Below are 20,843 nucleotides of genomic sequence, written 5' to 3'. Positions count from 1 at the left end.
ACTACCATGAATCCAAGTTCACCTACTAGAGAATTCTATATGCATAAAGAAATCTTCTAAATCTTTATTTCTGGTCAAAGAACTGCATATTATTTTTACTTTCCCAGAGAATTACCTTTAATGTCATTGAATTTTTCACATATGGTTAGATGATTTGCAGCTGATGATTTGGGAATTATACTGACCCTCAGTTAACCCTTTTCTACCTAAAATTAAATTTTGCAGCTACCCAAAACATTAGGAAATCCAATGCCCCCAAGGGCTTTGCAGTTAAAATCATAACACAAAAGCTTAACATCTATAGAACCCCTCTCTGAATTTCTGGAATTATTTTGTATCATTAATATGAAAAAAAAGAGGGAAGGAAGAGGGAAGGTGATAGAAAGGCGTCAGGATCAGGCTTTCCTGACATTTCTCAATATTACTGGCATCTCCTTTTCATTCCTTTCAGTGTAGCCACTGGACCCTGAAGTGCAGGGCAGAGATGGTGTTAGAGAGGACTCCAGGCTGGAGTTGGACCACCCCAGTGAGTGACTCCACTTGGCTTGGGTTCAGGAAGAAACCTCCATCCATGGCCAGGAAATGAAAACTCACCTGACTCAGGTGCTGTAACTCCAGCCATCTCCAGCCAAAACTAGTTTACAGTATTTCTCATCCCTGCTGTTTTACAGAATGCCAGTAACAGGCTCATGAGTAGGGATCCAGGTCCCAACACAAACCTAGGAAGGAGATCATTTGATTCCAGGAATGTCACATAATAGAAAGGGTGATGAGCCCAGAGGCTGAGACACGGGTCCTAATCCCAGTTCTACCACTAACTTGTGTGACAGAAAGTGAGTTCTCTTACCTGTCTGCACTCTGGTTTCTTCACCTATAGAAAAAAGGATACCCAGGGGCGCCTGGGTGGCTCTGTCGTTAAGCGTCTGCCCTCAGCTCAGGTCATGATCCGGAGTCCTGGGATCGAGCCCCACATCAGGCTCCCTACTCCGCGGGAAGCCTGCTTCTCCCTCTCCCACTCCCCCCTGCTTGTGTCCCCTCTCTTGCTGTGACTCTCTCTGTCAAATAAATAAATAAAATCTTTAAAAAAAAAAGAAAGAAAGAAAGAAAGAAAAAAGGATACCCACCCTGCCAACTTCACCCATATATTGTGAAAACAAATCAACAGATGACTTCATGCTTTGAAAAGTTAAAGCACCTCACAAAAGGTTTCTCTTGTGGGAACCCCTCCAAGTAGCCCTCTTAGGCAATGAACACCAAAGGCTTCCTTCAGCACCACCTCTGTAATCAGCCAGGGTGTAGCTGGGAAAGGAAAAAAAAAAACCCACATTAAGTTAATAGCCTCTTCCTCCTCCTCTTCTCCCTAGCAAAAGAAAAATAGTAACAACTACAACTATCATTGTTGAGCATTCTATCAAGCATTTGACTTGCTTTGCCTCACTTGATTTCCACAAAACCCCCTTTGGTATCAATCGCCCCATTTTAAGTATCAGTAAGCATCATTTCATTAATACTTATCATTTTACTGATGACTGATCATTTATCAGTATCAGTAGCCCCATTTTACAAAAGAGACTGAAAAATTATTTTAAACAACTTGCCCTACTAACATATCCTCAGGACTTCCAAACCTCAGGGTTAGGTAGGAAGATATCCCTTCATGTCAGAATTTCAAGCATTGTAGCAAGCTGGTCAGAAAGAGAATTTCTGTTTGAAGATCGGGAGACTCACTTTTCTGAATGATCCTTCAAACTTCCCTTCAGGGAGCACCTAAAGAGTAAGTCAGTTCCAGAGTTCTCACCCAAATCACTCCCAGGTCAGAGAGCCCTGGATTCCAAAATCGAAGTATCCAGCATGATTTAACAAGAAGAGGGGCACATGAGGAAGAAGCATGTGCACAAACAAGCTTTCCTTCCACAACCAGGCATATTTACAAGTGACCACGTAAATTGCGATTTAACGGTCCAGCCTGTGGTATAAAAAGTCAGCAACTTTCACAGTTTTGAAAATGTGCAAAAAGAGAGACAGGGAGAAGTCTGCTCTTCACACCCACATAGTCTTATACACTTGACTTGAGTGCCCCGAAAATTCCCCTAAGCATTTTTATCGTTACGTATCACTTGTATCACTCCACAATTTAGTCAGCCAAACCATATCCTTTTCCAGCTTTAGATAAATTGCCTTTTGACAAACTGCACACAGAGAAAATATCACAACGTCCCCAAGTTGTAATCTCTACACTGTTTTTCTACCGAGATGAGTAAGATTTTCCTATTTAGTTTTTTAAGCACATAAGCAACAGATACATATGTAACATGAGTATCATCAACAGTATATTTACTCACTCTTTCTTGCAATGTATTTCAGTTTTATCACTAAAAAAGAGGTACTCATTTGCCCTTTCTAACTCTCATTATGGTAGATAAAGCATAAGCGGTATTTTGGGGAAAAAATGAAAGCATTCAAAAAGAGCAAGATGCTTTGTCACTTCACCAAATTTATAGTAAACATTTAAACAAATCCTTCAATATTCCATAGAAAGGCTAAACTTTATAAACCACTACAAAATGTTTAAGCATAATTCATTTTAGCCAAAGTCAAATAAGAGATCAGCTCACCTTTCTGTGCTATAACAAGGTTTATTTTGAAGAGAATACAGTAACTAATATTTTATTCATCCAGCTATTATTAAACTTAAGTTAATTACTACTCAAGAATTCACTTAAGACTAGGATTAGATGTAGGAAAATAGGTACACAGTTCCTGGTGGCCCTATACCATTAAGTTGTTAACACATCAAAAAGGTATTTATCACATAAATAAGTGTATAAAGTACTGTGTCAAGCTAAGGAATGTGTTGTGATATGAAACACACACACACGCACACACACACACAGCTCTGAAAAGACTAGCAGCCACTTGCCAAAGAAATTAGTGGTTACTCTAAGAACAGCAATAGAAACATAACCCTGATACCTGGTACCTAATAGTGCCTGGCACATGGCAGGAACTCAATATTTGCTCATGGATACTGATGTATTTCAACCCTAATGTAAATTTCTTAGGCAGAATTATAAAAATGTTGGGACTGGAGCAAGTCAGAGGCAACAGGATTGAACATTTTTTTTCACATCTCAGTTTTGTTTTGTTTTGTTTTTACAGATTTCCTACTTGAAATTAATATACTACTTCTTGAAATTAGTGTTACACAAGTTGCTGAGTTTATTTTCACATCCTAAAGTACATGAGTTTTACTTTCAGTTTTTAACCTAATGAGACCCATGTTTCGATCAATACACATTAATTCACATAACCCTCTACAAAGCCAAGTGCTTTCAAAATGATTGTACCCTTATATTTGTAGAGCCCCTTACAGTCATCTCATTTAATGCAAACAACAGCCATGGAAGTGAAAAAGACAGCTTCACTGTCTCCATTTAACACGTGGGAAATGAGCTCAGAGAAGTTAAGGTGTCGGCCAATATCACAGAACGAATGACTGACAAAACCAAACTGGAATCTAGGCCTTCTGGGTTTTCCTCCAACATGCCACCCACACATAGCACAACAAAACTACAACCATAAAATTAACCACAAAGAAACTATTTCTACTATGCCTTTATACATTCAACAGGTACTTCTTCACTACCTATACATGCCAGGCACTGAGCTAGAAACATGGGAGAAAGCTCAACAATTCTCTGTTTTTGCAGCAGTTTCATCTCTTTTTTTCTTCTTCTTCTCCCTGTTTCCAGGACTACCCTAGGCTTTCCACCTTAACGAGTCCAAAACAAACCTGTCAATGGCTTAAAATCATAGCATCCAACTGCTGGTTCTGTGATGAAGGCATCTCGAAGTCCATTTTGGGGGAAAGTTTCTGAAATCTCCCTTGTATCCTCAACCTACTGAATACCATGGGGGGTAAAGCAGAGACTGTTCTGCTTAGAAAACATGATTCCGTGATATAGAAGGATGATACAGTGAATGTCCCACTGGTTTTTCCCCCATGATCTTTTTTTTTTTTTTTATGTTATGTCAGTCACCATACAGTGATCTATTTGACTCAATCACATAACCTCCTCCCAGTGCCTATCCACCTCTCTGAGTACAGGCGATTCACTGACTCCTCCTCTCACTCACCTCAGTCTGGACATCTAACCAGGACTGTTTATGAAGGTGCTTTCCAGACACCTGAGGATCTCAGAATTTCTCATCCAAAATTTCTCTTTCCTGAAATACTATCATTCAAGTTTTATTCTTTTTTGCTAAATATTGTTCTCTTTGTTCAGTTTGTTTTAAAAATGTAAATGCTCTTAGAAAAACTACTGTGGGAAGTTTCTTTTGCCTTAATGTGAATTTGATTACTATAAGCTTTCTAAAAAGGCAGGAAGAACAAGGCACCCACACTTAAACAGGGTCCTGAAAAAGAGAAGCCATGTAGAAGATTTGGAAGCAGAGAGCAGAACAGCAAGGGAAAGACTGCCTCAGATAAATCTACAACTTCACACTTGCGCCAGAAAGAACTCTGAAATAATAGTATATTGTTAAGTAAGGTATATTGTTGGCTCCTGAAGATAGAATATCTATTGGGTAATTTTTCTGCCTTTGGTCTTTTTTTTTAATAAAAATTCATTTTTAATGTAAAAATGGAACTCTGGCTTCTATGGAAGAAATGAATTAATTTTTTAGAGTATGAAAATTTCCAGCTACCTCTAAGAAATTTTTATCCAGGTACACTAGCAAATCATCAAATAAATCGTCATCCCCCAAAAGCTTTCCAAATGTCTCCCTATAAATATTCAGGTTTTTCACAAATCCACAATTTAGTCTAAGACCTTGGGACCATCTTTGATACATTCTATCTTCTTTCCATACGTAATCTGTCACTGAATACTGACATTTCTCCCTTCACACCACACAATTTGTCTTATTCTCTGTGACCCCATTCTTTTCCATTGCACCCCTGGATTATAGCAGTGCCCTCAGGATGAGATTACCTATCTTGAGTCCAGTGGTTCTCCACCTTGGTTAAAAATTTTCTGGGGAAATTTTTTAAATACGTGTACCTGAGGTTTACCCACAGAGATTCCAATTTAATTGGTCTGTGGTACAGCCTAGGCATTAGAGTTTGTTATTGTTTTAATTGTGGTAAAATATATGCAGCATAAAATTTACCATCTTAACTATTTTTATGTATACAGTTCAGTGTTAAGTAAATTTACATTGTATGCAACCAATCTACAAAATTATTTTCATCTTGCAAAACTGAAATTCTCTACCCATTAAACAATCACACCCCATTCTCCCCTCCCCCAGTCCCTGGCAACCATTATTCTACTTTCTGTCTCCATGATTTTGACTATTCTATGTACCTCATATAAGAGGAATCATACAGTATTTGTCTCTTTGTTATTGGCTTATTTCACTCAGCATAATGACCTCAAGGCTCATCTATGCTGTAGGCTGAATAATATTCCATTATATGTGTATACTACATTTTACTTATCCATTCACCCATCTGTGGACACTTGGGTAGTTTCCACCTCTTGGCTATTGTGAATAATGTTGCCATGAACATGGATGCGCAAATATCTCTTTGAGACTCTGCTTTCTATTCTTTGGAGGTATACACCGAGAGGTGGAATTTCTGCCTTTGGCTTTTTAAATGCCCATAAAAGGCGCTGATAATTTACTCTGATGTCAACAAAAGACAAACCATGTATGATTTGGACCCTCCACCCCAATAGATAAGTATCCCTTTCCCAAGGCTTCTGAGTCTGCCATCACCCTTTCTTGAATGTGGACAGTGTGCAGAGCCTCACTCTGCCCTGATTGCCTTGAGGCTGGGCTTGTGCTGAGACACTTATGTATCTTCACCAACATGGAAAACAAGAAGGGGGGAATACACCAGAAGGGGTGGCAGGCATGACCCTGGCACTCTGGGTTTGATGAGGGATTCCCACATCAATGATTTAAGGACTTCAGCATCTGTGAGCCCTGAAGAGATTATTATGGTCACTCTCCAAGTATAATTAAAATTGTGAACAATTTTAGAGTTTAGACTCTAAACAGAGTGTAGTAAGATCCCACCAAGTTCTGGGTTTCTCTATCATATATATCAACCTCAGTGCTTTTTATATACACACATGCACACACATACACTTATATGTGTATCAATTTTTACATGTATAAATCAATTATTAAAACTTTTTCAAAACATTGTTTTCTTATTTGAGGGCCTCCTTCTTGCCAGTTCTTGTAGCCATGTTGACTGTCGTCTGGGTTGCCCAGCACTGTCCATCCCTCTGGTGAGGACTAGAATTGGAATCTACTGGTTCAGGATCCAGACCCAGCACAAGAAAGCCTGAGTAAAATTTCCTGGTCCTCCACATATTTGGCAGGGTCTGAGAGCAGAACGTTATGATATAGTCCTAATGCTTTGTATTGTTTAGGGCACCCTCCCAGACATTACACCACTAGACCCTGAAGTAAGGAGACACTGTGCTTGCACACATTTACAGACAAGCAACCAAAACCCAGCCCAAAGTCACATAGCAGATCAGTGTCTCAGACTGCTGTCCTGCCTCAGACAACTGTCCAGTGCACTCCTGGCATGGATCCTCTCTGCTCCTGCTCTCCCACCTGCTTTTGAAGTAGCGGGGACCAATCTTCCCAAGCCTTTAGCCAACTTCACTCTTAGTAATCTAAGCCCTAAAGGAAATAGGAGCTCCAAGCCCTCTTCTCAGGACACTTGTAATCTAGAGGGGAAGAAAGGATGCACATAATGAAAAGAGACAGAAACACAAATTGTTTTGAATATATCGCCACATACAAAACCAGTTGCAGCTGGTACACAAGAGTCGGGGGGCTGCTGGAGGAGGGGTGGAGTTGGTCAGGAAGAGGTGAGCTTTGAGCAGAAAGGGGTGGAGGAGCATGACTCAGAAAGGCATGGTGCACTCTCTTCCAGCAAGAAAAAATGGCTATCATATAGAAAAGTTCCAGAGTTTGAGAAATAAAACATGGAAAAAAGAGGTCTGTAGGTCCAAAAGGGGCAATCTTGCCAGGATACATGCCTGTAGCCTAGGCAAGTGCAGGCAATTAGTAAATGTCACTAATCTATGATTGGAGTTTTGTATTTTTTTCTAGAGGTGACCAGAAGCCATGGAGACAGCAGTTCTCTCTTGGGAGGCATAGTGGGCCTCATTCTCCTATGAGCCCTAAGAACCAGCCTACCCCTACCTCTGTTTCTCCCAGGGTGGCCTGTGGTAAAGCCATAATTTGAACAGATGCCTCAGTGTAGTAAATAACAGGGTAATAATAGAAAGGACCTGAATAGCACCAGGACAACTGTACATGAAAGAGAATTTTTTAAATCAATCCAAACATCCAAAGAGGATAAGAAAGAAAATCACCTCAAAGGCATCTTTCCCTAGCTTTCAACTCTCCACTAATGTTCTGAAGACTAGGTTAAGTTCTCCAAAAGGACCCTACACTTCCCCCTTCATAAAATTCCTCCCATTTGTGGCTGTTTGTTTTCTGCATGTCTTACACAGGACGTAAGTTTTTCCAGGGTAAGAACCATAACTGTCTTAATCTTGGTCAAATCCCACGTACGTTCCACCAGCCTGGCCCATCTTAAGTGCTCAATTAATATTTATCGATTGATTTCCTGACTTACTATGGAAACTTTAGCAAGTTACATTCCCTCTTTGAGCCTCAGTTTCTTTATTTATCAGTTCACAGTTATGAGCTGTCTCTACAGTCAAAAAGTTTAACCATATTTGTGGTTAGCATTTCCCAAAAGGAAATGGGCTGAGATGAGGCACACCCTAGACAGGGCAGAGCCAGAGGCCCTACCCCAGCCCCCACTGTGCATCATCCCTGGTCCCCAACACCAATCCATGAAGAAATCTGAGGTGGAAACGAAGACAAGCAGAGGACACATGAGAGGTCAGAACCCAATGGGAAAAGGCTCTACTGGGGATTAGGAGACCTGATTCTAGACCTAGTTTGGCTAGTCCCATCTGTGACCCAGACAAAGTCACTGTGGGCCTCATATTTCCTAATCCATAAAATGACTGGGTGAGCACCAAGGAAAGTTCCCTCCAGATCTAAGATCTTTTTTTTTTCCTCCCTCTCTCTTCAGAGCCAAAAGTTGCTCAGTCAAAGCTGTGCTTGGCCATAAAAGAGACTAGAGCCCATTATTATTGTTAATATTCCCATGGTCTCCTGAGCTCCAGATATGCACATTTCCTTAGGGGTATTGATGGGAGATTGAATCAAGCAGAAGGCAAGAGACTCAGTTTCCTCTAACCTAAGCCATAGTAAACTACCAGGAAAAAAAAAAAAATGTAAGGGCTATGAGTAGGGGAAATTTGGAGCATCAATATAATCCCTCCCCAAGCTGGAATAACTGCACTTTTCAGTTTTTGCATCTGTGTTGTCACTGGGGAATTATCTGGCTGTGTCTGTGTTTTAACATCTGTCAGCTAAATCAGAGACTCAACTGCAAAAATTGTAGGGCTCAGAAGCACCATGTGGTTTTTGACACTCCCGGGATGACACAGGGTCAAGAAAGCAATAAATGAATTGCCATGAGACCCAATATAACATTTTCATCAGTAACACAGCCCTTGTTCCAAAAAGCCTTTGCTCCAAAAAGAAAGAACATGTACCCATTTTCTCCAGAACCATATTTGGAAATTTCAAAGGAGCAGACCATAACAACTAGAAGTATCTGAGATGAACCAACAGCTGTTTAAAGAGTATCATGCCTCTAAACATAACAGAATTAACATTGCCCATCAGAATCTACTCCAGGTATGAGTAAGTATCACCTTGAAGCAAGACATATGTGCTTTGGTATGTGCTACACAATATTGTAGGTACCCTAGCCAACGGGCATATACTTGTACAGAAATGCTTCCTAAGGTCCTACTGATTTAACCAGAGGTTACTCTTTCAGCTTCCTCTGTTTTGCAGATAAAGAAATTAAGGTAGGAAGTAGTGGAGTGACACATCAGCTCAGACAGCCTGATTGATATTAACACCCACATTAAAAAGCAAAGAATTCTTCGGGCATCTGACTAGCTTAATCAGTAGAGCCTGTGACTCTTGATCTCAAGGTCATGAGTTCAAGCTCCACGTTGGGTATGGAGCCTACTTTAAAAAAAAAATCACAGAATTCTCAAGATTTCATATAAAAATCGAGTCACCAAATCACTCTCATCTGCACAAAGCGAAAGTGTGGTATCAATGTTTCAAAACACCCGGTTGGCCCATTGGCAAATTTACATAGCAAGTCTTCAACTGGGGCAAATGATAGCATTTCTTTCCCTAAAGGGGCCAATTAATACAACCTACTAATTCTAAGCAGGATCTCTTGACTATAAATGTGATAGCAAAAACCTGTAGAAAGAATATAATCAATTTCTATAATACATTTCCATTTAGGCTTCCATTTCAAAGGCTAATGTTCACTTAAAAAAAGGTTTCTGGGTCCCTTTGCTTTTCACTAGTTTTGTTTTGTTTTGTTTTGTTTTTTTAATTTTATTATGTTATGTTAGTCACCATACAATACATCATTGGTTTTTGATGTGATCCACGATCCATTGTTTTCGTATAACACTCAGTGCTCCATGCAGTACGTGCCCTCCTTAATACCCATCACCGGGCTAACCCATCCCCCCTCCCCCCTCCCCTCTAAAACCCTGTTTGTTTCTCAGAGTCCATAGTCTCTCATGGTTCATCTCTCCCTCCAATTCCCCCCCGATTTTTCCCTTCCTTCTCCTAATGTCCTCCTTGCTATTCCTTATGTTCCACAAATAAGTGAAACCATATGAAAATTGACTTTCTCTGCTTGACTTATTTAACTTAGCATAATCTCCTCCAGTCCCATCCATGTTGATGTAAAAGTTGGGTATTCATCCTTTCTGAGGGCTGAATAATATTCCATTGTATATATGGACCACATCTTCTTTATCCATTCATCTGTTGCTTTTCACTAGTTTTGAACTCCACACCCAATAGCCACATTTGGCAGAAGGCCTCACTTAAACACTTGCTATGAACTAACCAGAAGCGTGAATGTTTTCTTGCTCTTCCTTGTCCTTGGACAGCAGCTAAAGTTTATTTGATATATAATCAGCACTATTGAGTCCTTACTATAATGCATCCACTTTTGTAAGCTCTTTACATGTATTATCTCATTTAATCTTCAAAACAACTTTATGAGTAAGTCCAAGTTAGTCATCCCACTGTACAGATAGGGAAATCAGGGACACAGAGGGATTAGCTTATTCAAGGTTAGGTAACTCAACAAGCCAATAACTGATGGAGTCTGAATTTGAACTCAGATTTTTCTGCACTAGTAAGTAACCTCCATGAGAACAGAGATTTTGGATTTTGTTTTATTCACTGCTATATTCTCAGCCACCTACATGGTACCTGGAATATAGTATGTGCTCAATAAATATTTATTGAATGAATACACTGTACATCCTCCTCAAACTAAGAGAATGACCCAGCATTCCAAGCATCAACTTGAACCAAGAATAAGTTGCTTAGAGGGGCATTCTGGGAGAAACATCTTCATGCAACCCCCCGGGCTTTGTGTAAAGAATGCAAAAGCCCATTGTGTCCGCCTGACAAAAGCTGGGAGAAATCCTTTTGACCTATTTCCTCCAAGCTGCGCTCCAAGCCCCCCTTCTCCCAGGCCACCCTGATTAGGTCACTGCTGAAACTGGGTCAGTGTTTAAACACTGCAGTCAGCTTATAATGCCTTAATCATTAAAGTTTACTCTGTCATCTGCACGTTAAAGAATGAAACTACCACTCCAAATCACAACACCCAGAATCTCCTTTAGATCCGTCTTCAGAATCACGATAAGACACAGACTTAGAGTTTGCCTTTAGTTTATCACAAAGTAACTCTTCCAGAACTGAACTGAAGCACATGAGGCCTCACTTCTCCACTCCCACCCTTCATCAGAGGGCCACCTAGCTCCTGTCCTCTGCCATTCTCCCAGGCTCCTTCCTAAATTAAAATTTTGGATTACCCAGACTCCAATGCCTATTCAAAATAAAACCTAAATTACTACCTTATGTTTGGGCAAGTCAACACTCCGTCTGGCATCTCTCATTTCTGTATGAGATTTGAACAAACCCACCCGACACAAGTGGAAAATTGGTCTTGCATCACATACTCTGTTGGGATCACCACATTTGGAATTCTAGTTTTATTCTCCCACAGAGTCAAATTTAGCCCAACCCTAGAGAACAGTTCTGTGCACTCTGACATTCAAAATAATATTTGCTAAAAAGCGTGGGGGTTTGCAGGCAACTTGAGCTGCAGCAAGAGGCATGTTATTACTGACTCAACTCCTACATGGGTTCCATCTTAGTCATCAGGCACATGGTCACGGGCCTTGGCTTGGTTTCACAACCTCCCCCCTTTTTTCAATTCAACCTGAGAGAACTCAGGTAGGTGTTGTGCAGTTGTTGCTTTGTTTTGTGAAAGCCAAAGAGTAAGCCATCATGGTTAAAGTATTTTCTTTTCAGGCAATACCACCAAAGGTGAGACAAAACTGATACACAGGCAAAGTATGCCTTGGATAAATGGAAGTTACGGTACTGCCTCCAAGCTAGAAAGGACTGAACAAGGAAGTAGCAATCTTTAAAATTCTCTCTGACTTAAAACCAAATTTCATAGCTGAACGTCATTCCCATTTGGAATTGTCCCTCCTGCCGCAAGTTTTAACTGTTCACCAACCACACAGGCAGATGTCATGGATAAGGATAATTTCTCTTTTGTAGTGAAGATTTGAACCTCGTTCAGGTTACCTCAAAGAAAAATGAGATTTATTTTAAAGATAAATGGACTAGGCCTGGCTCAGAAACTATCAGAATCCTACATAGTTACTTTCCTCTTTCCCTTTTTAATCACATCTTTCTCTCCACATGAGTTTCATTCTTTTCTCTTTGCCAACCGGCCTCCTTGTCACTTCAGCTTGCACCAGATCAAAATGGCTGCCTCTTAATTCTATTCCATGGCGCTTTTAGCTAGCTGGCCTTGGCTTCAGTCTCCCATCTTCTGATTCTCAATGGTCCATAACATCTTTGTGGGCCAGTGTACACAGGTCCTGGAAATTGGTCAGTCTAGGTTGGAGACTAACTGGTGATTTAGGCTGGAGACATCCCTGAATGTGAAGTGAAGAGGCCACCAAGGACCAGACAGATGGGGTGAGATCGTGTAGCATAAAACATAATTATTAAGGGTCTGTGGGTGGCCAAGCAACGTCTGCTATCTCCAGTACAAATGTTTTTAAGTTTTTGTTCTCAGTGAGGGCAAATTTGCTGACAGCCATCATTTAAAATCAAGGTTTCATGTATTTAATACTACTACAATCTGAATTAATCCTCCCTCATTCTTACAATTAAATTAGACAAATTGGACAAAAACTTTAAAGGGTAAATGTGATCATAATTTGAAAAGCTCTGGGAGTCTTTGATCCCTGGATCAAATATAGGAACTCCTGACACTTTCAGAAGGCTCTTTGTCAATGAACATCATTATGTCCCCTTTAGGTTATCCCAACTCCAGCAAGAACCTAAAACATGTAGGATGCACACAGTTTGAAGTAAAATCAATAAACATCAGCTAATGTCTCTCACCACCACTGTTTTTTATAAGCTGCACCTACCTCCTGCAGCTTGTGAATGTTCAGAAAATAATAAGACCGCCCACTGGCAATTCTATCATATTTTTTTGTGTGCCAATTCTTGACACTCCCCCCAATTTTCTTTCTGATATTAAGAAGAATGTTTACAATGTGGTTAACAGCATATTCCCAGTGTGAGTATGGCCAACAGTCATAAAAGCAAACACCTAGGGCCATCTCTGTCAAATGTGCTTCACAGTACTGGTCCCGTGGGATAGGGTAGCCCAGTGCTCGGTGAGGGAATTGTAGTATAAGTATCCATTGACCTGCAGCTGAACTTACCACTTGCTGTTTTTCTCTTATAATCTAAATCTGGAAATGTGCTGTCTGGTCAGCAGTGCACTACCAAGTCAGTCAGCAAAATGCTCCAGATGCCATAAAAGTGTGCCTGTGTGTTAGAAAATGAACTTGTAAAATATAGTCGAAGGATTGTGTGAAGGCCATTTTCAGACGGCCAAAATGCTTCTGCCAAGACACCTTTGTAATGCAGCCAGGCAGCAGCTGTGTGTATTGTAGACGCTGTGGGTGTGAGTCTGTCTACAGAGTCACAGCTGACCCTGCCCTTGGCCTGCCTTGTCACTGAACACCCTCACTGGGACCACGTCCTGAATCCATCTCATTGGGCACTGACAACGGAGCCAGGCCTGCCTCAGAGAGTTCCTTTCAAATCAACACTCTCTTTAGCCTAACTTCATAAGACACATCACTACTCTTCAACCACTGGCAATGGGGAAAACAGACACAAATCTTATGTGACAAATCTTATATAATTTGATAAAGAGCAAACCAAATTTTTAGGGGGAAAAATGGTAGCTAGTTCGGAGGAATAACTGTGCTTTAAAAAAAAATACCAGGCATTTTATAATGACATCTAACCTTTTGTTTTTCAGATCAGAGCCTTGGTTTTAATTTATCCCTGGGTTCATTAGTACAGCTGTTGTTTTGTCTTTTGCTTTTTAAGAAGTACTTTGTGTTTTGTTTTGTTTTTAGTAAAGTTACCTGTGTATTTATGTTATCTGTGTCTAGAAATTGTTATCGCTCCATAAACCTTTTTGTTAATTCCACCTCCTACTTTTCACTCAACTCAGTTGACTTCTCTTCACCACATTCACCCTGTCTAAGCCCCTGTCACCTTCACCTTCTGACTGGCCTCCCTACTCCACTATTGCTCCCCCAATCCATTCCATACACTGCACTCAGAGTATTGGGTTTTTAATACAAATCTGACCAAAACATCTCAGGCTTAAAAGCTTTCAATGACTTTCTAATGACCCCCCTCCTACTTCTCCAGCATAATCTCACACCAATATTCCCCCTGCACCCCCATGCCAGCATCTGCCCACATACCTCAGAGCTACAAGGGTCTTCTTCCAATTCCTCCCAAATCCTTGCCTCCTTAAGACACTTCGCAATACCACTCCCTCTGCCACAAATGCCCATCCCACCTCTTCACCTTAAGTATTCCTACTGGTCCTTCCTCTCAGCTTAAACTGCACTTAGTCCTTCCAGAACCTTCTCCAACTGCCAACGCAGGTGAGATCCTCTCAAAGCACCCTACTCTTCATCATGCTTATCATCACAATTAGTTCTCGAGTGTGTGGTTTTGTGCTGTGTTCACCTTGGTCTGTCCCAGATGCCTGAAATAATAAGCATCTCATCAATACCCACCACAAACGGAGTACATCACCTTTACATGATATGATGATAGTTCCAAAGAACACCTGAAGTTGTGCACATGGCAGGTTAAGGTGCACCCTGAGAGCGGTGTTTTGCACTGACAGAACATTCTTCCCTGAGTGCTTCCTGTCACCCCAGAGTCCACAGACAGATGATTAACCCTAGTCTGGCTGGGAAACTGAGGTCTGCCTGAGGAGGTGACTGGTGAAACTTATAGCCCAAAACTCAACTGGCCAAACTGTACAGGAAATCATATTTCTAAAGTTAGAAGGAACCTCAAAATTTTATTTCTCTCTAGGAGTTAATGTCTAATAATCCAATAGGCTCTTATTTACAGTTTTCCCTGTTACTTACTTTTTTCTTAATAAACTTCATATTTTAAAACACTTTTAGAATACTGTGAAGATAGTACAGTGAATTCTCAAATACCCCACGAGTGTCCCCAATTATTAATATAATATACTATATGGTATATTTTTCACAATTAATGAACCAATATTGACACATTATTATTAACTACAAGTCCATACTTTACTCAAATTTCCTCAGATTTCCCCAATATCCTTTTACTAACTCAGGATCCCATCCAGGATACTAAATTACATTTAGGAGTCAGGTGTCCTTAGACTCTTCTTGGTTGTGACAGTTCGTCAGACTTTGCTTATTTTCAATGACCTTGACAGTTCTGAGGATTACTAAGCAGGTATTTTGTATACTCTCTTAATTGGCACTTTCTTAAATTGAGATATAATTCACATACCATAAAATTCACCCTTTTAATACAATTCAGTAGTTTTTAACACATTCAAAAAGCTATAGAACTGTCACCACTATCTAGTTCCAGAACATTTTCACCACCATGAAAAGAAATCCATTTAGCAGTCACTTCCTATTTCCCCCTTCACCCTAGCCCCTGCCGACCACTAATCTACTTTCTGTCTCTAAGGATTTGCCCATTCTGGGCATTTCATATAAATAGGATCATACAACATGTGACCTTTTGTGTCTGACATCTTTCACTTAGTGTAAGTTATTCAAAGTCCATTCATGTAGCATATATCAGCACTTAATTCCTTATTATAGCCGCATAATATTTCATTGTATGCAATGACAGCATTTTGTTTATCTATTCATTAGTTGATGGACATTTGAGCTGTTTCCACTTTTTACCTTGTGAATAATGCTGTTATGACCATTCATGTACAAGTTTTTATGTGGACATGTGATTTCAATTCTCTTGGACATATATACCTTGGAGTGGAATTGCTAGGTTGTATATAGTAACTCTATGTTTAAATTTTTGAGAAACTACCAAACTGTTTTCCAAAGTGGCTACAACATTTACATTCTCAACTTTTACACATCCTCATCAACACTTGTGGTTGTCTGCCATTTTTATTTTAACCATTCTATTGGGTGTTAGGTGATATCACATTGTAGTTTGCTTGGCATTCTCCTAATGTCAATTAATGTTAAACATCTTTTCATGTGCTTATTGGCCATTTATCTACTTCTTTAGAGAGCTGTCTATTCAAATATTTTGCCATTTTTAATTGGGTTGTCTTTTTATTGTTAAATTGTAATAATTCTTCATATATTCCAGCTACACTTTTATCAGATGTATGATTTGTAAATATTTTTCCCCATTATGTGAGCTTATTTTCACTTTCTTGGTAGTGCCTTTTGAAGTTCAAAGTTTTTTATTTTGGTGAAATCCAAATTATCTCTGTTCTTTGTTTGTGCTTGGGTGACATGCCTAAGAAACCATTATCGAATCCAAGGTCACAAAGATTTGCACCTATTTTTTCTAAGAGTTTTATACTTTTAGCTCTCACTTTTTTTTAATATGGTGACTAGCAAGGAAAACTTGCAATAATTAACAAAACTACATTTAATATGAACAACCATTCTGGTGTGAATAGAAAATTCTGAACTATAGGTTCTATTGTATCTCTGAATAATCATGTGAATAATGCGTGAATAAACCTCTCTGAGGTACAAAAACTGTTATAAATTGAGATATTAATCATAATCTTTAGGGAAACCACTAAGAAAATTAAAATATAGTAAAGGACAAGGAATTGAAATGCTACATTAGAAAATATCTACTCAGCACAAAAGAAGGCAGTATGCAAGAACAGAGGAACAAAGAAAATATAACATTTCTATTTAGAAAAAAATAGCTAAATCTTACCTTTTGTAAATAAACACTCCAATTAAAAGGCAAAAATTAGGGGGGAGGAGCAAGATGGCGGAGGAGTAGGAGACCTAAATTTCATCTGGTCCCAGGAATTCAACTAGACAGGGATCAAACCATTCTGAACACCTACGGACTCAAGAGGAGATCGAAGAAAAGAAGAGCAGCAACTCTCTGAACAGAAAAGCGACCACTTTCAGGAAGGTAGGACGTGCGGAGAAGGGAATCCGAGGCCATATTCCGGAGGATAGACGGCGGGGGGAGGGGCCTCTGTCGGCCGCTTCTGGCAAGTGACAGAGCAGCAGAGCACAAAATAGGAACTTTTAGAAGTCGGCTCCGCTGAGGGACGTCGCTCCAGTGGCTAAGCGGGGGTGGAACCCTCGCGGGACAATGTGGTCTCAGGACCCTCAGGGTCACAGAAAGACCGGGGGTGCCTGAGTGTGGCAGAGCTCCCAGGTATCGGAGCAGGGAAGCCGGCTGCAGAGACGGCGCCCAGGCGCGGGCTCTCAGCTCAGGGTTGCCATAAACCGTGATCCGCGGCCCATTCGGGCCCCTGCTCCTCCAGCAGGGACCCAACAAGCGGCAGATCCGGGGAGACTCACCTTCCTTCCCTGGGAGGAGCCGGCGCGGGAGTGCACCACAGGGATCTGCGGGGTTTGGAGACTCCACACGGGATCAGGTGCCAGAGATAGAAACACTCGGTCACAGGCTGGGTGAGCATGGAGTGCGGCCAGAGACCAGGGAGAGGGGAGTGATTGACTGCTTTTCTCTGGGGGCTCACTGAGGAGTGGGGCCCCTAGTTTTCGGCTCCTCCGGGGCGGAGATTGCGTGGCCACCATTTTCACTCTCGTCCTCCAAAGCTGTACGGAAAGCTTGAAGGGAATAAAAGCTCCCGAGAGCAAACCCAAGCAGATTGCTTAGCCCAGACCAGCAAGGGCGGGGCAATTCCGCCTCTGGCAAAGACATTTGGGAACCACGGCAACAGGCCCCGCCCCCAGAAGATCAGCGAGAACAGCCAGTCGAGACCAAGTTTACCGATCAATGAGAACGGCAGAACTCCAGCGCTAGGGGACTACTGCACATAGAATCCATGGCTTTTTTTACCATGATTTTTTAGTTTTTCAAAGTTAATTTTTTTTTAATTTTTCTTTTTCCCTTTTTCAACCAACATCTTATCAATCCCTTTTTTAAAAAATCTTTTTTATTTTTCATTTTTAGAGTCATATTCTGTCCCTTCATAGTAGTTAACCTTATTTTTGGTATATATATATAAGTTGTTCTCTCTTTAAAATTTTGGGATACAGTTTCTTCTAACAGACCAAAATATACCCTAAATCTCTAGTGTATGGCTTTGTTCTAGTCTCCTGCCTGATCACATTCTCTCCTTTTTTTTTTTAAATCCTCTTCTTTCTTTTTTCAACCAACTTCTTATCAATTCCTTTTATAAAATCCTTTATAATATTCATCTTTACAGTCATATTCCATCGCTTCATTGTATTAACCCTTATTTTTGTACATATATAAGTTTTTCTTTCTTTAAAATTTTGGGAGGCACTTTCTTCTAACAGACCAAAACACGTCCAAAATCTAGAGTGTGGCACTGATCTACGCACCAGCCTGATCATATTTGATCATATTCTGTTTTTTTGTTTGTTTGTTTCTTTGTTTGTTTTCATCTTTTACTTTTACTTTTTCTTTTTTTTTTTCTTTTTTCTTTCTTTCCCTTTCTTTTCCCCAGTTTCAGGTCTCTTCTGATTTGTTTAGTGTATATTTTTCTGGGGACGTTGGGCACCCAAGAATACTATATCCAGCTAGGCTGTCACTGAAAATAGAATGAGAGGTAAAAAGCTTCCAGGACAAACAAAAACTAAAGGAATTTGCAAACATGAAACCAGCCCTACAAGAAATATTGAAAGGGATCTTCTAAGCAAAGAGAGAGCCTAAAAGCAACATAGACCAGAAAGGAACACAGACAATATACAGTAGCAGTCACCTTACAGGCAATACAACGGCACTAAATTCATATCTTTCAATAGTTACCCTGAATGTAAATGGGCTAAATGCCCCAATCAAAAGACACAGGGTATCAGATTGGATAAAAAAAAAACAAGACCCATCGATATGCTGTTCGCAAGAGACTCATTGTAGACCCAAAGACACCCCCAGATTGAAAGTGAGGGGGTAGAAAACCATTTACCATGCTAATGGACACAAAAAGAAAGCTGGGGTGGCAATCCTTATATCAGACAAATTAGATTTTAAACCAAAGACTGTAATAAGAGATGAAGAAGGACACTATAGCATACTTAAAGGGTCTATCCAACAAGAAGATCTAACAACTATAAATATCTATGCCCCTAACATGGGAGCAGCCAATTATATAAGCCAATTAATAACAAAAGCAAAGAAACACATTGACAACAATACAATAATAGTGGGGGACTTTAACATCCCCTCACTGAAATGGACAGATCATCTAAGCAAAAGATCAATCAGGAAATAAAGGTTTTAAATGACACACAGGACCAAATGGACTTCACAGATATATTCAGAACATTACATCCCAAAGCAACAGAATACACATTCTTCTCTAGTGCCCATGGAACATTCTCCAGAATAGATCATATTCTAGGTCACAAATTAGATCTCAACCGGTACCAAAATAATTGGATCATTCCCTGCTTATTTTCAGACCACAATGCTTTGAAACCAGAACTCAATCACAAGAGGAAAGTTGGAAAGAACTCAAATACATGGAGGCCAAAGAGCATCCTACTAAACAATGAATGGGTCAACCCGGAAATTAAAGAAGAATTTAAAAAATTCATGGAAACAAATGAAAATGAAACACAACTGTTCAAAACCTTTGGGATACAGCAGAGGCAGTCCTAAGAGGAAAGTATATAGCAATACAAGCCTTTCTCAAGAAAAAGAAAGGTCTCAAATACACAATCTAACCCTACACCTAAAGAGCTGGAGAAAGAACAGCAAATAAAGCCTAAACCCAGCAGGAGAAGAGAAATAATAAAGATCAGAGCAGAAATCAATGAAATAGAAACCAAAAGAACAGTAGAACAGATCAACGAAACTAGGAGCTGGTTCTTTGAAAGAATTAACAAGATTGATAAACCCCTGGCCAGACTTATCAAAAAGAAAAGGGAAATGACCCAAATAAATAAAATCATGAATGAAAAAGGAGAGATCACAACCAACACCAAAGAAATACAAACAATTTTAAGAACATATTATGAGCAACTCTATGCCAGCAAATTAGATAATCTGGAAGAAATGGGTGCATTCCTAGAGATGTATCAACTACCAAAACTGAACCAGGAAGAAATAGAAAACCTGAACAGACCTATAATCACTAAGGAAATTGAAGCAGTAATCAAAAATCTCCCAACAAACAAAAGCCCAGGGCCAGATGGCTTCCCAGGGGATTCTACCAAACATTTAAAGAAGAATTAATACCTATTCTTCTGAAACTGTTCCAAAAAATAGAAATGGAAGAAAAACTTCCAAACTCATTTTATGAGGCCACCATTACCTTGATCCCAAAATTAGACAAAGACCCCCTCAAAAAGAATTACAGACCAATATCCTTGATGAAAATGGATGCAAAAATTCTCACCAAAATACTAGTGAATAGGATCCAACAGTACATTGAAAGGATTATTCACCACAACCAAGTGGGATTTATCCCTGGGCTGCAAGTTTGGTTCAACATCTGCAAATCAGTCAATGCGATACAATATATTAATAAAAGAAAGAACAAGAACCATATGATCCTCTCAATAGATGCAGAAAAAGCATTTGACAAAGTACAGCATCCTTTCTTGATCAAAACTCTTCAGAGTATAGGGATAGAGGGTACATACCTCAATATCATAAAAGCCATCTATCAAAAACCCACAGTGAATATCATTCTCAATGGGGAAAAACTAAGAGCTTTTCCCCTAAGGTCAGGAACACAGTAGAGATATCCACTATCACCACTGCTTTTCAACATAGTATTAGAAGTCCTAGCCACAGCAATCAGACAACAAAAAGAAATGAAAGGCATCCAAATTGGCAAAGAAGAAGTCAAACTCTCACTCTTTGCAGATGATATGATACTTTATGTGGAAAACCCAAAAGACTCCTCCCCAAAACTGCTAGAACTCATACAGGCATTCAGTAAAGTGGCAGGATAGAAAATCAATGCACAGAGATCATTGGCATTCCTATACACCAACAAGACAGAAGAAAGAGAA

At 39.9% G+C, this 20,843-nt stretch overlaps 1 long non-coding RNA gene across 1 annotated transcript in view; it reads right to left on the bottom strand.

The window, feature by feature from the left end:
* Positions 1-1,121: 1,121 nt before the first annotated feature.
* The window catches only part of LOC123839697 (uncharacterized), a 137,978-nt gene continuing 118,256 nt past the window's right edge, over positions 1,122-20,843 (bottom strand). Inside the window, exon 7 of the long non-coding RNA XR_010410019.1 lies at positions 1,122-1,299. This is a non-coding gene — a long non-coding RNA (uncharacterized LOC123839697). The remainder of the gene's footprint in view (positions 1,300-20,843) is intronic.

This window comes from Mirounga angustirostris, unplaced genomic scaffold, assembly GCF_029215605.1.
Source record: "Mirounga angustirostris isolate CCGP_5_RB_7025 unplaced genomic scaffold, mMirAng1.0.hap1 SCAF_3, whole genome shotgun sequence".
NCBI classification, from domain to species: Eukaryota; Metazoa; Chordata; class Mammalia; order Carnivora; family Phocidae; genus Mirounga; species Mirounga angustirostris.
This window is presented reverse-complemented; position numbering and strand designations above follow the sequence as displayed.